Source organism: Aptenodytes forsteri, unplaced genomic scaffold (assembly GCF_000699145.1).
Source record: "Aptenodytes forsteri isolate BGI_AS27 unplaced genomic scaffold, ASM69914v1 Scaffold82, whole genome shotgun sequence".
NCBI classification, from domain to species: Eukaryota; Metazoa; Chordata; class Aves; order Sphenisciformes; family Spheniscidae; genus Aptenodytes; species Aptenodytes forsteri.
In genome coordinates this window covers 6852348-6872187 of record NW_008795490.1, presented here as the reverse complement: position 1 = coordinate 6872187, position 19840 = coordinate 6852348, and the positions used below count along the sequence as shown (strand labels likewise).

Below are 19840 nucleotides of genomic sequence, written 5' to 3'. Positions count from 1 at the left end.
GGTGTGGGATATTTTGGTGACACTTCCAACGCTATCTGGATCAACTTCTTTGTAAAATACTTTCAGCTTCATTTTTACCCCTTTTTGGCATTTGCCTCTCTACTACTCAAAAAAAGACCTGAATAGTTAGTCTTTCTTGCACAAATCAAAACCACATAAAGGTAAGTTACCGATGACATGCAAAACCACGTACCACGCACCTGCTTTGAGCAGGGTCTAGAAAGATGACCCCCAGAGACCCCTTCTAGCCTAAATTACTCTATAATGCTGTGCAACTGGATTTTTTTTGGCATTAATATCAACTTAAAAACATAATCGTCTAAATTAACCAATCAACTGGTAATCCCACAATACTCCTGCCCCCTTCAACAGTTTCAGGATCCTTCTCATGCCCTCACACCAACCAAACTTACTAGGATATAACTGAGCCTACTAACACTGCTGATGGCGAAACACTGACTGCATTTCTGGCAATATTAAAATCTTTATTTTTTTAATTAACTGATTTTAACATCCAAGACCCCTTTTCAGAAGCAATTTTGGTGCTTAGGAATCTAAAAGCTAATGACTTTCTATCGCATATTTAAAATCTAAATATAGGAAAGTATTTTATGACTCCGATGCCTACTTCATTGACATACTTTTGGAAAGCATTACCTAGCCAAACAAACACTCAAGGATTTATAGTGTTTACCCTGTAAAGCAGGAGAAAGAAATGTCCCAGGCTACAAACTTCTACCTCGCTTTCTTCATCTGTGATAACATTATTAAAAATAACACCGAAAATTATTTTTAGCACAACTGTTTCGCAAAGCCCTCATGTTTCTCTCATGCATCTATATGCTGGCAGTCCACATGGCCTAATTTAACAGCCCTAAGAAGAAATATTCATTGGTGCCCTCTAGCTGATTATCCTAACCGACTTGCTGCAGACACCTAGCACGAGTCTCTCTTTTCTCCTCCTGTCATTTCCGGGTCTTTCGCTGGTGCCCACTCAATGCAGTGCCCTGGAATAAAACAATTCGCTTCCTACAGAAGATGGGGGAGCCAAAACATTCAAACCCCCTACTGCTTTCAATTGTAGGAGCTCTTACAATGACACAAGTGTCAGGAAAAATAGGAGAGGTGTAAATGTGTGCCATACCACGTCACCAAGAACCTGTGAAGTACCTAAGTGTACTTTGTAGCAAGTTTGCAAATTCCATGGGAAAATACAACCCGCAACGTTTCACATGAAGTGCACAAAGCCCCTCACCCGTTCAGAAGTGAGTGTTGTAACCCCCCGCTTTGTCAGGAGCCTTTAAACAGCTTATAAGCCATATATTATGTTTTGCCACACATTCTGAAATTCATGTAACGTTAGTCAGTGATGGATCAGAGTTTCACAACTCACAGCCCGGGACCTCCCTTCTGCCATTGCACAAGCCTGAGCGAGTGGAGCGAGCTTGCCTCTTCTCCCACCCTGACATCTGCGGAAGGGCCGCGCTCCCTGTTCCACCCGCCGTGCTCCCCTCCCCTCTCCCTCCAGCCCCTCTCCGCGGAGGCGGTATGGGCTATGACTGAGGTACACGGCCCCATCACCACACCATTGCACGGCTGTGGCGGGGACGTGCCTGGAGCACTGCTGCATCTTCAAAGCTGCAAAAGCGGCGAGGCAGGGATGTTAACGCATACCCTGGACACCACCTCTCGCGTGACAGGTGAGGCAAACGAAACGGTGTCCCGAACAGGAGATCCCCCGGCTGGAGGGAAATCCCCGCCAAGGAAGAGCTGCCCCAGGAGACACCGTGCCTGTGGTGTCCCCGGCCCTGGCACCGAGGGAGGAGCAGCACGAGGTGCCCGCCCAGCAGAGGCTGCCAGGGCAGCTCCTTGGCAACTCCACCAGCGGGTGCATCTGCTCTTGAGTCACACCAGCGGCCACCGGCCACTCAAAGGGCGCGAGAGGCGGGGAGGCTGTGTGGAAAACAGGGTTAAAGCTCCGTTCTCGTCCTCCTTGCCCAGCTGCACGAGGCAGAAGCTGGCTGGAGCTGGCTGTCTCTGTGCATTTAGTTAAAGCCGTAGAGACGTCCGTGGCACCATATCAACCATTAACCAAAGTAAACGTAGAAGGGAGACCAGGATCTGAAGCTCAACATAAATACTGTGAGATTGACTAACTTTTAGGGCTGCGTTCATAATTCTCAAAAGGTCTGTTTATACCTTGACTGGGAAAAAGAAAGCTGCAGCATACACTCTCTGTGTCTGAACAGCAGCTGTAAAGCAATAACTGCTCAAATGTTTGGGAAGCACCAGGCTGCTCCTGCAACACCCAGCTGTGCTTGGAAAGTTAACTTCCCATGTGCCATTTGCCTGTTGAAACACAGAACGGGCTAATCACAGTGGCCAGGCATTTTGGAAGGGTCCTGGGAGTCCACTTCTGTAGCACCTTACTACAACGTTACAGCTAACGTTACTTTCACACACACCCCCAGGAAAAGGACACTACAGACTCGGTCAATACCCATGAAGGGGATGCAATCCAAATCTCTGCATCATTAAAAGACCAAGGGGTTGTTTGAACAGGGAATAGTCAAAACCCTTTGTTCACATAAAACAGGCATTTTACTCCATTTGGAAAGTGAAATTTTTGGCATAGTTCACTTTTCTTCTTTTTTTTTTTTACAACCAGCTGTCAGTTCTGTCAGTTCTCATACAGGAGACCTAGCACACAAGGCTGGTTTGTGCAACTACTTCTGGAAGCCAACAGACTTTTCAAAAGCCTGTTTTCTTAAAAACATAAAGGAACCCAGCAAACCCATGTACAGAATAGGTACAGATGTGGGAATGTGACAGATGGGCGGTGAAGGTGCTATCTATGGGGTAAAAGGAGTTGCGGAAAAATGAGGATCTGGTAGGAGCAGCTTTTACTGTTCCTGGTAGTAAAAATGTATTGCTTTTCAATATAGAGAAAAAATAATGTACCCATCTAAATAAGTATAAAAGAGTGCAGAGTTGTGCTGTTGTAACAAAGCTTTATGATAGTTTTAAAAATGCCATATTTGAAGTAGGAAGCTGATGAATTATCTCTTACTGACACGAGTATCCAATTAGAAATATACATTAATGTGGTGTAGGAATATTGTTTCTGAAAAGTAAAGAGACTGTTAGCTTTCCAAACAGACAGTAAGAGAACACCCCAAATTAGCAAATTATTTCTTAAAAGTTTCTACAACTTTTGAAACAAGGGGCAATACTGGAAAAGATGTTTGGCTCGCTGAGGATGGAATAGTATGGAGCATTTAGTCACCGTGTCATACAACATTAGATAAACCAGGACACTGATGTCAGAAACATAAAAATAGTCATGCTATTCTCACTCTGCCTGCACATCAATCTCTTAGGGCTTTTCTCCCAATTCTAGCATTGACAAAACAGGTAATATTGATTATAATTGAAAAGCAAAATTAAAATATTAAAGAAGTAGAGGCTTCTAAGACTACATAATGATTTTTCATAATGATTTTTCCCTATTTGGAAGTAGGCATCTGATACCTCCCTTTGCATGCAAACACCCCTGAAGAAATCTAAGACAAGTAACAATGGATGGTGGTGGTGGGAGTTGTGCTTATTTTAGATATTTAACATGAAAATCAACATTTTTATTTTTGGAAATAAGTATACTTAAAGTTAAATTTCAAATTATCACTACCTATTACATAGTCTAAACTGGTTATATTTGGTAGCATAGTTAACAGTAAATTACAGGGTTTATGTCAAAGTTTTAAAGCCAATCAAACCATGAAACTAAGGAAAGCTGTTGCCTGAGCACCTGGAACCAGGTTTTGCTGAAATGAGAAACTAGCATTTGATAGCAATAGCCTCTTCTGCAGCTGCAGCAAAAGGATCTGAGGGTTCTTCATTTCACTGTACTCAGTTTGGGTCTGTTAAATAACTAGCTCGTTTACAGTTGAGTAACTGTACGTTGAGGAAAGTGTACTTTCCTATTCCAAGATATTAATTAAAAACACTTTTGAGATCTATTCTTTACCAAAATTCTTTAAAAGTATTTTTAGAATATGGTGATGAAAAATAATACCAGTCTCAGCAGTCTGTTCACATCATATGTATGCCACTTGACTTGAAGGGACAAAATAAAGTTAACCATCAAAACATGACAGGTTTATTATATATATTATTCTACAGTGACTGCACTGGTGGATAAGGGAAGAGAAACCGATGTTGTCTGTCTTGACTTCTGTAAGGTCTTTGACACAGTCTCACACAACATCCCTGTCTCTCTACCTTGGAGAGAGACAGATTTGATGGATGGACTATTCAATGGATAAGGAATTGGCTGGATGGCCGCATCCAGAGAGTTGCAGTCGGCTCGATGTCCAAATGGAGATCAGTATCAAGTGGTGTCCCTCAGGGGTCCATATTGGGACTGATACTGTTCAATATCTTTATAATGACATAGTGGAATTGAGTGCACCCTCAGCAAGTTTGTGGATGATACCAAGCTGAGTGGTGCAGTTGATACACTTGAGGGAATGGATGCCATCCAGAGGGACCTTGACAGGCTTGAGAAGTGGGTCAATGTGAACCTCATGGAATTCAGTAAGGCCAAGTGCAAGGTCCTGCACATGGGTCAGGGCAATCCTCAACATCAGTACAGGCTGGGGGATGAATGGATAGAGAGCAGCCCTGCCAAGAAGAACTTGGGGATATTGGTAGATGAAAAATCGGATAGGAGTTGGCAACGTGCGCTTGCAGCCCAGAAAGCCCACTGCATCCTGGGCTGCATCAAAAGAAGCGTGGCCAGCAGGTCGAGGGAGGTGATTCTCCTCCCATACTGTGCTCCTGTGAGACCCCACCTAGAGTACTGCGTCCAGCTCTGGGGTCCCCAGCATGAGACAAACACGGACCTGTTGGAGCGGGTCCAGAGGAGGGCCACAAAAATGATCAGATGGATGGAATACCTCTCCTATAGAGAAAAGCTGAGGGAGTTTTGGTTTTGTAGCCTGGAGAAGAGAAGGCTCCGGGAAGACCTTATCGCAGCCTTTCAATATATAAAGGGGGCTTATAAGAAAGATGGAGGGAGACATTTTACCAAGATCTGTAGTGACAGGACAAGGGGCAACAGTTTTGAAAGAGGGTAGGTTTATATGGGACATAAGGAAGAAATTTTTTACAATGAAGGTGGTGAGACACTGGAACAGGTTGCCCAGAGAAGTTGTGGATGCCCCATCATTGGAAGTGTTCAAGGTCAGGTCGGACAGGGCTTTGAGCAACCTGGTCTAGTGAAAGATGTTCCTGCCCACAGCAGGGGGGTTGGAACAGATGACCTTTAAAGGTCCCTTCCAACACAAACCATTCTGTGATTCTATGATTCCAGCGCACAGTAACTAGGAGTACCTAGGAGATACTGGAAAGCCTTTTAGCTCTGCAAAAAATAAAAACAGTGACTGCAAACGAACTGTTCTGAAGTCACATTCATTTCAGTTTGAAGTTTGATTGCAAATCTGCACAAACAATCTTTGATTGTTCACAGGTGCTGCCAATAAAAACCCAATTCTGAATGTATACCCATTTCTAACTCCACCTGGAAAGGGAAACACAGAGTGACTTGGGGTCACCAAAAGTGGGGAGCGGAAAAGGGCAGCATAGGAAACACCGCTGTCCTTCACCATCATCTTCTCAGTATCCATTCCTGATTACCGTGATAATGTAACATAGTACTCAAGTGTGAAGGACCTTGCACGTACAAGATCTGATCTGCATGTTGAGGATGCTATTTCATGCTCCGGCAAGGTTAGTCGAATGGCGAGCTGCCACCCAAGAGGGGGAGATGCCGCTTTGCTTCTTCCCCCCCACACCAGCCGTGTGCTCCTGCCAGCTCTAGAGTTTGCCTGTGCCCGTGGGAAGCCAATCCAAGGTGCTAACCCATCAGAAACCCCTAGCTGCCCAACAGCTCGCTGCCCATCCAGCTGCCCAAACCAGCCCAGCGTGAGCTCAGGCAGGCGGCCGCAGAGGACAGGTAGCAGGAGCAGCCCCTCCAAGACATGAAACCACAGCCAGGAGAGTGCGAAACCCTTCCTCAAACCCCAGCTGCCCGCTTGCTCCAAGTTTCGGCAGCGCTGGAGAGCCCAGGCTGTGGAAAGAAAAGCCAACCTCTCGAAATCGAGGGGTGTTTCAGACATTGCTGTCGACAGCTTCAGCGAGGACCATCAGGCAGCCAGCAGGACTGGGGAGGAAGCGCCGGGGGAGGAAAGGGGAAGGTCCCAACCCCCCCATGCGAAGGAGAGAGCCCCACCTCGGCTGTTGCCAGCCTCCCTGCTGGCCCCTGCCGCCAGCACCCACTGAAAGGGGAACTTGACCCTGGAAGGTGAGTTTAGCTCTGTGTTGATTCGCTTATTAGGCCCGTCCAAAACCAAATATGTCTGATGTTTCAAAACTGTCCATTTCTGATATTTTTCAAAACGTTTGTCCATTTTTTCCCTTCATGCCAAACTACACAGTTTAAATCCGTGAGTGGTTTCCTCTAAAAGAGGTGGCTTCTTTTCCTCTTGCAAGATTTTTTTCTTATTACTCAATAACCAGGGAAAGAAAGCAAGGATCAAACTCAGAATATATTCTTCAAAAATCAAATTTATTTATAAAAGCACGATTACCAAATCACATTGCTTCACCTTTTTTTTTTTAAAAACAACACAGATAACAATATGAAATCTTGTAGAGACTCTCTAGGGATTTCTCCTCAAATGACAGTTTCTCTCGTTAGTTATATCCAAATTCCTCTCTTCCTGGGACTCCCTCAAACCACCAGCTATAACTGTTATCTCTGGAATATGTTAAACTAAGAAGAAAGCATTACCTTGCCTGTTTGGCGTAAGAAGAGGGGGACTTCTCTCTTCGCTTTCGTGGGAATGCCTACTGAAATGAAAGGTTTTGGGTTGCTCAGGCTTACGCACTCATAAATTTGACTCTTCTCTTACTGACGTCACGTTTTCTTACGAAAAGTTCAGAAGTTCAGTTAGCAACAATCTGATGTCTTAGCTTGCTGCACAAGCCTCTGGGTCAGTTAAACAAGAAATTAGAGGACTACAACGTATGGCAGTACATACACCGCATTCAATATTATGAACTGTTGTTAATAAGCTTAAACAAAAATGTCAACGTACACTTATTTATGATTTTAATTATTGATAGTATACATAAGCAGCCTATCTGTAAGAAGTTAGGCTTAATCTCTAACAGACTTCCTGCTGCTATTCTGCCAGTCTCTTGGTGCAACTGTGGCCGTTCTTAATTAAATAAATAATTTACCCTGAAAGATTTCATTGAGTGCCAGCCACAAGCACCAGGGCTGGGTGAAAATAAATCACTGCCGGCAGCGTGCCAGCACTCCTTCCCAGAATCTACGGAAAACGGTGATTTCCCTGCAGCAAACATTTTGCATAGCCATTCTGCACAGTTTAATTGATCTCTGCCATAGCACGGTAGTAAAATCCCCTCTATTTCTCTGTATTTTAAGAGAGTACTTCATGTTATGCTGATTTCATTCTCTCTATATTTGGCTGACTTTTTGCATCAGTTGTGCAGCTTCTTGTATAGAATCATCTGCCTCTTTTTTTTTTTCTTCTTAATTTAGGGTTAAAGTCCTCCTCATTATCACTTCTTGTTATGTCGTTGACCCAAACCCATCCTTCAAAGACAGCATGTTACTGCTTTGAGTCTACAATCATCCCCCACTTTGATTTCCACCACACTCCTATCAGCTTTACCAACCAAACTCAAGTTAACTTCCTCCTCTACCAATCTACTCTTATCAGTACACACAAAACCAGCTTTTAATGTTTAACATTTACTGCACAATACTACTATCTAGGCATTTTCATAACTGCAGAAAAAATGAGGAAAATTCCCACTTTGTGCTGTGATATCGATCTATTTTAAAATCTATTGCAAGATCCAACAATAAATATTATGGTGTGACTTCAATACCTGACAGCAGTGTAAACATCAGCAAATTTTCATGGGCAATCACAGGCATCTCAATTATCCGAATACTGTCTCAGTTATCAAAAGGGCAGCCTGACCTACTGTATGGTCAATGTCTTTCTATGCACTAGTGATTTTAGAAAACCTACACAGAAAAAAGACAGTCCTTGGGTGCTCCTTCATAGAAAATTTCTCCTTACATTTTTTCGTTCAAAACGAAAGATGTGAAGCGATCGCCCCCGTGCAGAAGAGCTCAGACGGTTTGGGGGTCCGGGCTGACCACCGCCTGCCCCACGCCCCAGAGCTGAAAGGTGAGCTCCCGGTCTCCCCGCCAGGTCAGGTTTCAGTTGCTATTCCCCAGTCTTCCAAAAAATTTGTTTTTTCTTGCAAAGTTCGGCAATCGGCATGTAACACTTCTGATGTAAAAACACACCGACATTTCAAGAAAAAGCCAACCACCTTGATGGAGCTGCCCCACTGAGGAAATAACGAAGGAAACGCATTCTTCTCTGCCTACGATTTACCCTAAGGCACATATAACCTCCCAAGTGCTACCAGTATTGCACAGCTCTCAAAACTCTGCTCGACCACCTACCACTTTTTGGCCAACTGGCTGACCCAGAAAAGCAGAAGAGAAACGATGGCCGCTGCAGGGAGGAAGCGGCGAGCACAGCTTGCGAACCGGCACGCCTCCGCGCAGGAAGAAGTCACTCGCTGGGCACAAAGAGCGTCAGCTACAGCTTGCCCTGGAACAAGCGATGCGATGGGGGTCGGACCACGGAGGTCAGGAGAAGAAAGGAGAGGGAAGAAAGAGCACACCAAGGGAAAGAGCTTTCTGCTTCTACTGCAGTTAACTCCCCTAAATTTCATCCCTCCTTCTGGTTCCCCAGTTTCCAAAAATAACCTATACAAAGGCAAGCACTGCAGGGGCAGGGAGCCTTAAAAGAGCTGCAGCTGGAAAATACAAAAAGGTGGCAAGGGAATTGAAAAAAAAAAGACGTTCTTTTTGGAAAAGAACAGTGACATCTTTTAGTGTGGAGGCATATCGGCAGGGATGTAGGTCAGTAGCTGGAACCAGCATCCGTGGGGTCTCAGGTCCTGGGGGCTGGCGCAGGTGGCTGCAGCAGCAGAGCAGCCAGAGGGGACGGGGGGCTGTTCGGCCTCTCCCCAGGCAGCCGGCAAAGGCTTGGGCTGGTCTTGGCCATTCCTGCCCTCACATGCTGCAGCTCAGCAAACGGTTTCTGTTTAGGCAACCATACATTTCGTATGTCTGGTATCAGAAGATGCTTGACATTTTCACTTAAAAGTAAAGGCGCCTTAATGTGAAAAACATCTCTTAATGACTAAGAAGAGAGTCAGCAGCGAGCATTTGCACCCAAAGAATTCAGTTCCTCCCACATCAAAGCAATCTCTTGGAAAACTGATTATAAACAAATTAACAAACAACTAGTGTGTCTATCAAAAATAATTGTTTTGCTGCTGGAAAAGAATTAAAGACTCACAGGGCCTGAAGCAAACACTGAGGGTTAAATCTGACTCCTAATCGCTGGACTGGACACCAAGGTGAGGAAAGGGAAAAAAACTCCTCCTGTCGTGCAGAAATGGCTGCCCTGCTCGCATGGCATCTGTGGAAAGGGTGATTTTTCTCTAACATCTGAGAAGTAAATTCAGGTACAGGTTGAGAGATTTGGGGTTACACAAACATCATCCGTCGTATTTCCACCTCGAACTGGCTTTGATTTCAGGTGATTCAGCCTTGTATTACAGCACCCCAAAGCCACATTCAGTTTTTTGCTACTGTTTTTCAGCACTGATCAAAATAAGCAAGTACCAGCACATCTCTGCATAACCACAGTGTGATACAGGAACGTCCCTACTCACTCCACCAAAGGCGGCGAGACTGTGCTCACTGTCAACAGGTCTGTTTTCACCAACATTTCCTTCTTGTGCCTCTTCACCACTTGCTTTCTCTACAGTAGGAAAAATTATTAAGGTCTCCAGGTAAGTTCAGGTCCCCATGCTTTTACCATAAAAGCATTCATGTTTATCGTAAATACTACCACATACTGCAGAGTATTTCAGACACGACTGCCCAGTGAGACCCATTCCCCTTCTTGTACAACAAACTCACTATTTGAATGCATGTTTCTCCACCTCTGTGGACATTCAGATCTTCTCTCCTAGACAACAAATTTCACTAAATTTCAGTAATTACATTCTTACAAGTCTCGAAAAATTGGTAGCTGGCTCTGAGGAGGAAAGCCAGACCAATGCCCTGAGCTCTGCCCTCGGGTGTTGCACGGCCACCCTGGTAGCGAGCAGGGGTGCGCAGCCTCAGCCCGGCCGGGCAGCCTGCAGCCTCCCACCTGCTGGCAGAGACATAAAGGAGGTGGGTGAAAAGTCCTGGGGGGGAAAGGGCCACGGGAGAACACATACTGCTACCACTGCCCACAAAATAACCTGTTTCACAGAAATGATATTTCTCACCTTTGTGGTTCTGAAGGAAAGTTTAAAAATACAACGCAAGGACAGCCCAAGTGTTTAGAAAACAGGAAGCAGAAATGGCAGAAACGATTTGGAGGTTTGGGGCTTCGGGCGGGGTTTAAATCTCATAATTCCTGATCCTTTTCTTCTCTTTCTTTTCTTTTAAGTAACAATTTTCAAATGGCACAGCTAGCAGTGCCCATGACTTATTCCACAGCAATCTTCTTCAGCCTCCTATCATGATGAAAGTCACCGCAATCCGAGAAAACATCCCCTGGCGAACGATGGCACTAAGTGGGCCAAGCCATCCCTCCTTCAGAGAAGTAGCAAAGCCGTTGAGGGAGAAGCATTTTTAGGAGTGAAGTTTAGGAGAGTAGGAAGGAGACAGTTTCACACAGCCTTAGCTGCTTCTCCCAGCGGAGCAGAGATTGAGAAGGAAAAACACCACAAGCCTCTCATCTTCTTCAGCTTGCCACAAAAGAGGGGTGTATTTTTCAGCAGGATCTGGCGAGTCTGACACTGAACTTAGCTCAAGTAACATGAAATGTTAATGTTTAGGAACAAGGTAGGTGGAGAGGAGGAGGAAAGAAGACATTCATTATTTGATGTAGAATTCATTCAAAAGCTTCTTTTCACAGCCAGAACTAAAATTTCCATTCAGCTGTTTATTTCTGGTAGCCTAGATAGCTTGAACAAGTGGAAGAAGAGGGATCTAGAGGGAGCGCTTATCCCTGCCTGTGTGGCAACAGCCCTTCCTCAGATATCTCCAGAGAACCGCACACATGTTTCTGACTGCCAGTCTTCAAACGCAGGATGGGTAATTTTCCTCGGGGATATTCATACTGGCTTTAGGCTTCCAGCCAAGGTGCACAGAAGAGATCTGCCTCCAACCACCCACTCTGGTGCCTGCAGCAGCCTCCCGATGTGGCCCCGCTGCTCCCCACCAGCCCCCAAAACCTCCACATGGAGAATGTCACAAGTTCTTGATGCTACAAACTTAGCAGCTACTATTTAAAATTGGCTGGACCAGTGTATGAAATTAATCCATGTGTTTTCTGTATTTTTTTCTGTTCATGTCAATCTGAATTCTCCTCCCTCGACACCTCTCCCACTTCATGTATTTTAATTTTCTTGCTCTTTTTTTTTTTTTTGGTCTACATTACATCTGAAAAACAACTTTTCCTTCATAGGCACCAGAGCATCATCTCTTTCCTGTGTTGTGCTCTTCCCACCCCCCTGTTGTTTCTCTGCTCACCCTTCTGCCTTTGCTCTGTTTCCTCACTCTTCCTGTCCTTGATTTCTCTCCTCCTTTTCTTCGTTCTTTGGTGTTCCTCTTGGTGCTTTCTCTGCATCCTTCCTGCCAAGCTGAATGAGGTGCTCCACTGGGAAGGTGCTTGCAAACAGCAGCTAGCCTGTTTGGAGGGTTATGCCAGGTCGGGACACCTACACAGGAATCTTTTACCTCCCTTACTATGCTGTTGGCTGGAGTGATTCTTCCTCTTCATTCAGGGTTGTATGCACAGTCCCTTTGTCAAAAGTCAGGAAAATGAAGGTGCCACATAATTTGGAAAGCATATGCTAGTATTTAATGAGCTACCTCTGTTTTTTTGTTTTGGGGGGCTGTGCAGAAACTGGAAGCCACAACAACAACAAATTTGGGAGAGTGTCAGATGGAGCATTAGCAAGTAGCTCAGGCTTACCAGTGCTGCTCTCCCTCAGAAAGTGGCTGTTTAAAAATGACACCTTCTTACTTTGCAGTTCTGCTGCCTCGAGGGTGAAATCCACCCCTTTGTAGAATGCCAGGACAGGGTCATTTAATCATTTCAATTCTATTTATTCCCTTAGAAAAGATTTACCCATGTTGCACTGGTCCCCTGAACAGGGACAAATTTCCCCCAAGTAGAATCTCAAAGACAGGGTTCCCACTTCAATGAAAGCAAGCCTTGTTTTTAAGAAAAAAAATAATCCTGTTGCTAATCGGGAAAAAAAAAGGATACAGATAAGAGAGAGACGAATTTTATTTCTCCTGGCACAGCAAGAGGAGAGTGGTTGACCAACTTCCAACTGCAGAGCTATATTCTCTCCCCAGTTAAACAGAGAAACCTCGCTGAAATCTATAGGCCAGATCCACTGATATATTCTGGCTGCTTGGCCTGTTTTAGCAATGCAAAGCAGCTGTAAATCCAGTTTAACTTGCCGGTTTCTGTCAGCTTTACCATGCCAGATTAGCACTGCTGTTAGCCTCAGAAATACCAACATCTGGAGGTTCCCCCACCGCCCAGTCTGACTTTAAACCTTGGAAATCTGCAATTCATCCACCCATCAGCACAGCTGGCAGGACCAGCCTTAGGTAGTTCTTCACCCTGAGCAAAATACATTTGTCACAATCCCCCATCCTACATCCACGCAGCCAACCGAGCAGATCAAACAAAATTCACGTAATGATCAGCTCTCGGTTATTCCCTGGCCGATTGCCCAGTTGCTCCGGAGGGTGACTCCTGACCCTGTCTGGGAGCAGGTGCCTTCCTAGCGTGGGTCTGCGAATCTGAGTCGGCTGGCAAAACAAAATACGCCGTTTCCTCATACTTTTCTATTTCTTTGTATGTCGGGAAACAGAGCTCAGTCTTGTTTCCTGCTCCTCAGCCAGGGGAGGTGGGGGAAACTGGAGGTGGATGTAAAGAAAGGCAGAAAGAGGTCAGATCAAAAAGATCAAGGAAAATAATAATAACAAAAAAACCCAAACACTGCTTCACTCTGCTCTGTAAAGCAGCACATCTTAGAAAAAATACCCCCCCACAAGTCTTTTTCTCCAGGGATACACAACAGTCTCAAGAATTAATAGCATTTTTTTGCAACATTCAAGTGCTGCTACATTTACAGTCTTATAAAAAAACCCCAACAAAACAGCCTCTTCACTTGCTTTTTGCCTGAGAAAAACACATGTAAAAAAGAACTGGAGAGAACTGGGGGCGAGGGGGGGGGAGGTGTATTCATGTCAGGTCTGATTTTCTAAGAACAAAGGCTTTACTTTATATATAAATAAATAAATGGGAAACATTCGGCATGTTTTATTTCTCCCCAGCTCACTCCCAACCCCTCACTCTGAATGCATTAATACATACACCTTCAGCAGAATCGGGCTCTTCGTGTTGCCATGGAATTGAAACCTTTGCAGTTTAGATGGTGATGTACGCCAGGAAGCATACTGTTCTTACACTTCCTATAACAGAAGCAAAATCACTGCATAGCATTAACTCCCTTAGTATTTAAGGCATTCGGTGACTTTCTTGTCTGCTCGTCTTCACACAGAGTTTGCTTTTTCTATCTTGCCACATGCAAATGAAACACATTTGACATAGCTATTCTCGTCTTCGTGAACTCAGTAGCTCACGCTGAGTGCATTATAGAAGGTCCACAAGACTACGGACTTTCCCTTTTTAATAAGAGGCTGTTTGCAGGCATGCAGCAGCTGAGACGAAGGCTGGAGGAAGCATACGTATATGAAATATATGTGGACACAGCAAAGTATTATATATCAAGGTAGCATTTAAGGGAATTTTTGAAACCTAGTTAACGTATTTATTGCTAACACTCTTGACACTCCTTCTGAATATTCTTTTGTACCCATTTGTCTGGACAACCAAATTACAGTATAAAGCTCCTGCAGCAGGCACCAGATCTTTCCATACGTTTTTTTTTATAACCTAGGCTGGTGGGCTTTCAATGGTGAGCACAGCTTTGGGCACTTCAGTTAGAGAGAAAATTAGTCAGTACAACTCTGTGTCATCTAAAGATTCAGCCTACGGTGATTATCTTCAGCAGATCTGAGCTTTTTGCCAAAGCTTCTGAAAATGGCTGTACAGACATTGCAAATACATAGATTTTTATGTTCAAAGCAAAAACAGGGTACACATATTCAAGTTCATTATAAAAAGAGTACCGTAATAAATAAACAAACAAACAAATAACCATTCGTGTACGTAAACATTGGCTTTGTACCTGCAGAAACAGCTGGAAGCCAGTCCATGGTCTCAAGCCAGCTTGAGGCTTTTTTGTCCAAACTTAAATATTTGCATAGTATTAAGCTTAAAATTAAAGCATTTGCTGAAGAAACTTGCTGACTTGCGTATATGGAAAAACAAGAGGGAATTTAGCTTCCCTGCACACGGGGGCAGATTCTTGGGATGCTTCCTCCATCCCATGAATTCCTGGACAGCAGAGAGGCAGACAGACTAGCAACCAGGGAATTCCCCTCTCGCTTTCCGGAGGATTTTGTGTGCAGGCTGGGCAGAAAGGCGATAACCCAGGTAGTTATTTTATGAAGAAGGCGTTTGTTGCTTAGGTGCCTGCCCCTCGACCACCTGCTAACACTCCTTCCTTGTAGCGTTGTCCCCGGCACAGAAAAGATCCATTCACCCAGCGCCTCCGTCCGAGCAGGTTTGCCCAGTCCCTGTGCCGCAAGCAACCTCCTCCTGGCCAGCAGCTCCCGGTGGCTGGGTCAGCCTGCCGGCCGCTAGCGAGCTCTGGCAGCTCACTGCCCCGGGGACACGGGCTGGGGACTGCTCATAGAGGGGCTTTCTGAGGCAGGGTTTGGCCCCGGCGTCCCCCTGCTTGCCAGAAGACACAAAAGCACCGCTGCATCTTTGTCTGTCTGTCTGCCTGGGCCAGAGCGAAGCGGCTGGTCCCCCGTTCCTGGGTGCTAGCGGGTGCACGCTAGACCCTGCAAGCGCCTGCGCCTTCAGGTCCCCTCTCCTTCCCTCCACCAAGGGAAGAGCCGTGCTGGCAGAATAAGCTCCCTCTCCTCCTTTCGCTGGCAGCAAGCATCTGACAGTCACACGTCCCCATCGCTGCGTCCATTCCACCGAGGGAAGAGCCATGCTGGCAGAATAAGCTCCCTCTCCTCCTTTCGCTGGCAGCAAGCATCTGACAGTCACACGTCCCCATCGCTGCGTCCATTACCTCAGGTTTACGTAAGGCTCTCGCCATCAGTTTTCTAGTTACAGGAAAATGTATATTGTGCTGTGATGAAAGGCCAGTGCAATGTCAAGAGCATTAAAAGGACTCCAGGGACTGATTTGAGTCAAAAGGGAAAGGATTTATGATGGTTAATAAAGTTAAATCTGCCAGAGTCCTGCTTATTCTTTCCAATTGCAGGTAACCAGATCTTTTAGGAAAAATTATTAAAATGTTGCAAGTTATTACTGTCCCCTTTGAAAGAAAACGTACGTTTCGCCGTGAAGGACCTGGCCAGGAGAGAGCCCAGCTCACCACAGCACCTACGTTGACCTCGAGAAGGAGAGGAAGAGGGGACACGTCACCTGCCCGTGCCTTGGGCGAGCAGCAAGGACCTCGGTACCAATAGATCTCTTCAGCACATGTGTAACCCGAACAGTCCCCAGCGGGTCTGCAGCCTGACCGCACCTGTGACGCCAGTCGCCGGTTGACGGCTGGGACGGGGCTGGGACTTCCACCCACCGTTGAGCACCACACTGCGCCTCAGCAAGGGGCACGGGCAGATGGGGAAGGAAAGCTTCCCCCTCTGTCAGCACTGCACATCCACATGGGAGAAGGATGAAGCAAAGAAGGAAGCTCTTGCCTCTCATTCACGGTCTGGTGTCACGTATGCACCTTCTGCTGAAGAATGCAACCTAACTGGACTCCATAGGACTGCTCTGAAACTTGTTTTAAATGCTTTACAATCTAACATGCCCAAAAGTTGACATAATTTTACAAGACGTTAATGATTTTCCACATTGAGATAACAACACCGAGAGAGGGCAAAGGAAAGTGGAGGGCCAAATTTAAAAAAAATTGGGAATTTTGTATCCATATCTAAATTACATGCACTTTATTGGATCTCAAGTTTTCATTTTTCTACCACTTAATAATCACAAATATGTTATATATGCCCTTTCCATTTTGTCATTCTTTCACTATATTACATCAAATTTAATTTCCTGTGGAAGTGTGTAATCTTTTCAGCTGTGACTGTCTCAGAAGCTTTTCTGTAATAAGCAGAGCCTCGTCCTCTGACAGCCTGATCTTTTATGAGCTGTGCTCCTGCAGATTAGTTTCCTGAAATGTTTGCAATGCTGTATGAGAACTGGCAAAAGAGGAAAACCAAAATAACACCCAAAGGAAAAACAAACACGAAAACCTTCACTTCCTTCTGACTCCTGCACTCACCGGTCAAAGGAAATTTCATTTTGATTTGGGTAGATGGCAAATCCGCGAAGGTTATTACCGCGTTCAGAAGAAGCCTCACAAGGTGCGAGACACAGCATCCCTTGCTCTACAGCTCATTAAAAGCACGGCAGCAAGACGGCTGCTTGCTCTTTGTGCCCAGGGAATACGGAGATCTGCAAGCAGTCACCACTCCGACAACCGCCTCTCCTCGCCACCTGCCCTCCGCTCTCTGAAAGGTCCTCTCCACTGGCGAAAAGCTGCATTCCGCCGAAAAAGTGAAAATGTCAACCAAGACGCATTCATGCTTTTCATGACGAGATACCTGTGACGGCAGGAAAGCAGACCAGCTGGCCTGCTGGGTCCTTTCCAGACCTCTGCCCCTGCAGAACATAAAACTCATCTTCAAACCAGCTTTCCATTACCAATGCTCACACACACACCAAAACAACTTATTTACAAAAACATATATCAACAAACAATTCTGATCATTTAAAAATGAATCAACTCAGAAGAAACAAGAGCAACGGAGATTATTATTGCTATATCGCTTCTGAAAAGGTGCTTAGCTATGGATGATAGAGGAGACGTCTGAACAAATGCATAGAACAAGCCTGCAAAGGGTTGCGTTAACGGTATTTGGCCAGCAGGGATTACTGAGGGTGGCTACACAGGCGTGCTAGAAGGCCTGCCAGCGCAAGCAGGATCAACACTCTCTCACTTCAGTGGGAGATGTCGCCTCCGGGAGCTTCTCTTCGAACTGACCCAGAGTCCAGCCAGATTTGGAAACCTCTTTACCATTCAGCACACAAGTTACCCGAGTTGTGAACTGCTCTCCCAAAACACACTAAATTGATCGATGAAGCATGACCTTTCTCTCCCTGCTCCCTGTAAGACTTTTATCTTGCTTTTCCTCTCTCACATCACTGATGTAGCAGCAAATCATTCACATTTCTGACAAACATCGTCTTCAAAATTATATATAAAAATACAGCACATTAAACCCAGATACATACTTTGGGAGCAAACAGTCATCTCTCCTCATCACTTTATAACTTTTGAAGCTAGACAAGCATTTTCAATAATTGAGTCCTCTTTTAGGTTATTTTGGCAATCCATGTCCTTGTAATTCTGTTTTATGCTTATATCTTTAATACTTAATCTCTAAAAAGTGACTAATCAGTAAAAAAAAAAAAATCCATGCAGGGAACATTACTTAAACGAAAGTCTCAGGTGTTACATGCAGTGCAATTCAACTCCCATCAGCATGAAGAAATGTTTTTCCACCAGCTTCAGCGGGAGTTGCATCGGGGCCATAAATCAGATGAAGATGCTCCATGCTAACGGTTGTGTGGTGTGCTACGAACTGCTTCAGAACATAAAACAATGATGTAACCACTCTCATAAAAACAGTTTGCTCATGGTTTTACAGGACCTGAGTGTGTGTTAACAATTTCAAGCCAGAACAGTAGAAAAGAAAAACATGCCAGCTATCACTGACCTTACATTTTTGGCCTCATAGGCCATAATTTAAATAGCCTCCATTCACCAGATGTGGGTCTTAGTCTCCAATTCCTTATACAGGGTGAGGAAAAAAGGCTCAATATATGGATTTAATTCCTATTGAAATCTTGGTCAAAGATGGTGGGTGATGTAAAGCTAAACATCAAGGGAATAACTGCCATCATCTGGCTGAGTTTGGTAAAATGGAGTTAATTTACACTTCTTTAGGGATTCACTGGTGTGTGAAATTAATCTAATTTAGATTGACCAGAAATTGAAAATAGAGTGAAGGAGAAAAGCAATTAAAGACCTTTCCTAAATGCAAAAATAGTACTACGTTAAGTGCAGCGATACAGTTGAAGTACAGAACCATTCACGCTACTGCTACCACCCCCTCCTACTTGAGGAAGAGAATAATAGTCTGTATATCTACATATCATCACTGTACCAGTACAACTGCATCCAAAGGAAACACTGGTAGAATGTTTCTACCAATATCTGTAAATAAATACGTTTTCAAGTTAAAACAGTTCACTATGCTGCATACAGACCAGGCCTAGCAGATAAACATCTGCTGGGACGGCTGGGTGTAATTGATTGTACATGTGGCTTAACATTTACTTCAATGACTTTTAGCACCTTCGTGTTAGTTACCATGTTGTTCCAACAAGCAATGGTTAATATAAGATGCAGACGTTCACATACCGTATACTTATGAATAACTGGTTCCCAGAGATGTGGCAGTGATAACATTGTCATCGTACGATTCAAAGTAGCTCGCTGTCGGTCACATATCAGAAGAGGGTCCCACCTGGAAACGTAACAAATCCAGATAGTAAGTTCCTCATATTCAGAGGCTTACATCCAGCTCTGCTAATAGATTTTTGTGTTTTCACATATTCCTCCACTACATTAACAGGGTCTGTGCTCTTCCCAGGCTTACAGAAAACATTTTGCTGTTCACAATGGCAAGTAAAAGTTTCCTGCTGTAGCCAAACTGTTTTGGCCCACTGCTCCAGACCAGATTTCAGGTATGCTATCAAAGCAATGAAAACTAGTTTTCAACATTAATGCAGAAGCTGTAACGGTCTGGAGGACAGATACAGAATTTCAGATTTCCCATTTGTCGGGTCCTTGACAAGCATGTAATTCCTTTCACCAGTGCATTGTCAGTTTGGCTCTACCTTCCTTTTTTTCTTTTTTTTTTTAACATTGAAAATCACTGGTTTAGAAGTAGACACAACATCGGAGCTCCCTCGTGAACTACTCTCTTGAGACCAAGGGGTCTTAAGAAAGCATTTCTTTCCTATCGGTGACTACAATTACCTTATTTATAATAATTCGACCATTTCAAATCACTTGATAGGTGAGTCTGTTTTTAAATATTTTGATATATATTGTAGGTAACCAATGCAGATATGGAAAGTGAGCTTGTACTAGCAGCGTTGTCTCCAATGACAAGACACATGGCAGCAAACAAACTTTCCAATGTAAGAGCTAAAAAAGTTTTTTCTTCCTAAAACTAATGGTAAAATCACAACTGATTGAAACAAACGTAGGTTCAGGAAACCTAAAAGTCTACAGCATTAAATAAAGAAAACTCACTTGGACTGTGTATCCCCATAAATAAGTGTTCTTAACAAGAAACTCTTGCTTGTTAAGTGTATTGACTCATCCTGAGATGCACAAG

General features: G+C 44.5%; 1 protein-coding gene across 3 annotated transcripts in view; it reads right to left on the bottom strand.

The window, feature by feature from the left end:
* The window catches only part of HIVEP2 (human immunodeficiency virus type I enhancer binding protein 2), a 130982-nt gene that overhangs the window by 93606 nt on the left and 17536 nt on the right, over positions 1-19840 (bottom strand). For 2 of the 3 annotated variants that reach the window (XM_009281451.2, XM_009281452.2), the window contains exon 1: positions 18856-18962. The gene's annotated coding sequence lies outside the window, so the exon portion shown is untranslated. Of the gene's footprint in view, positions 1-18855; positions 18963-19840 lie in introns of those variants that run through there. The other variant, XM_019472638.1, reaches the window with a different exon arrangement.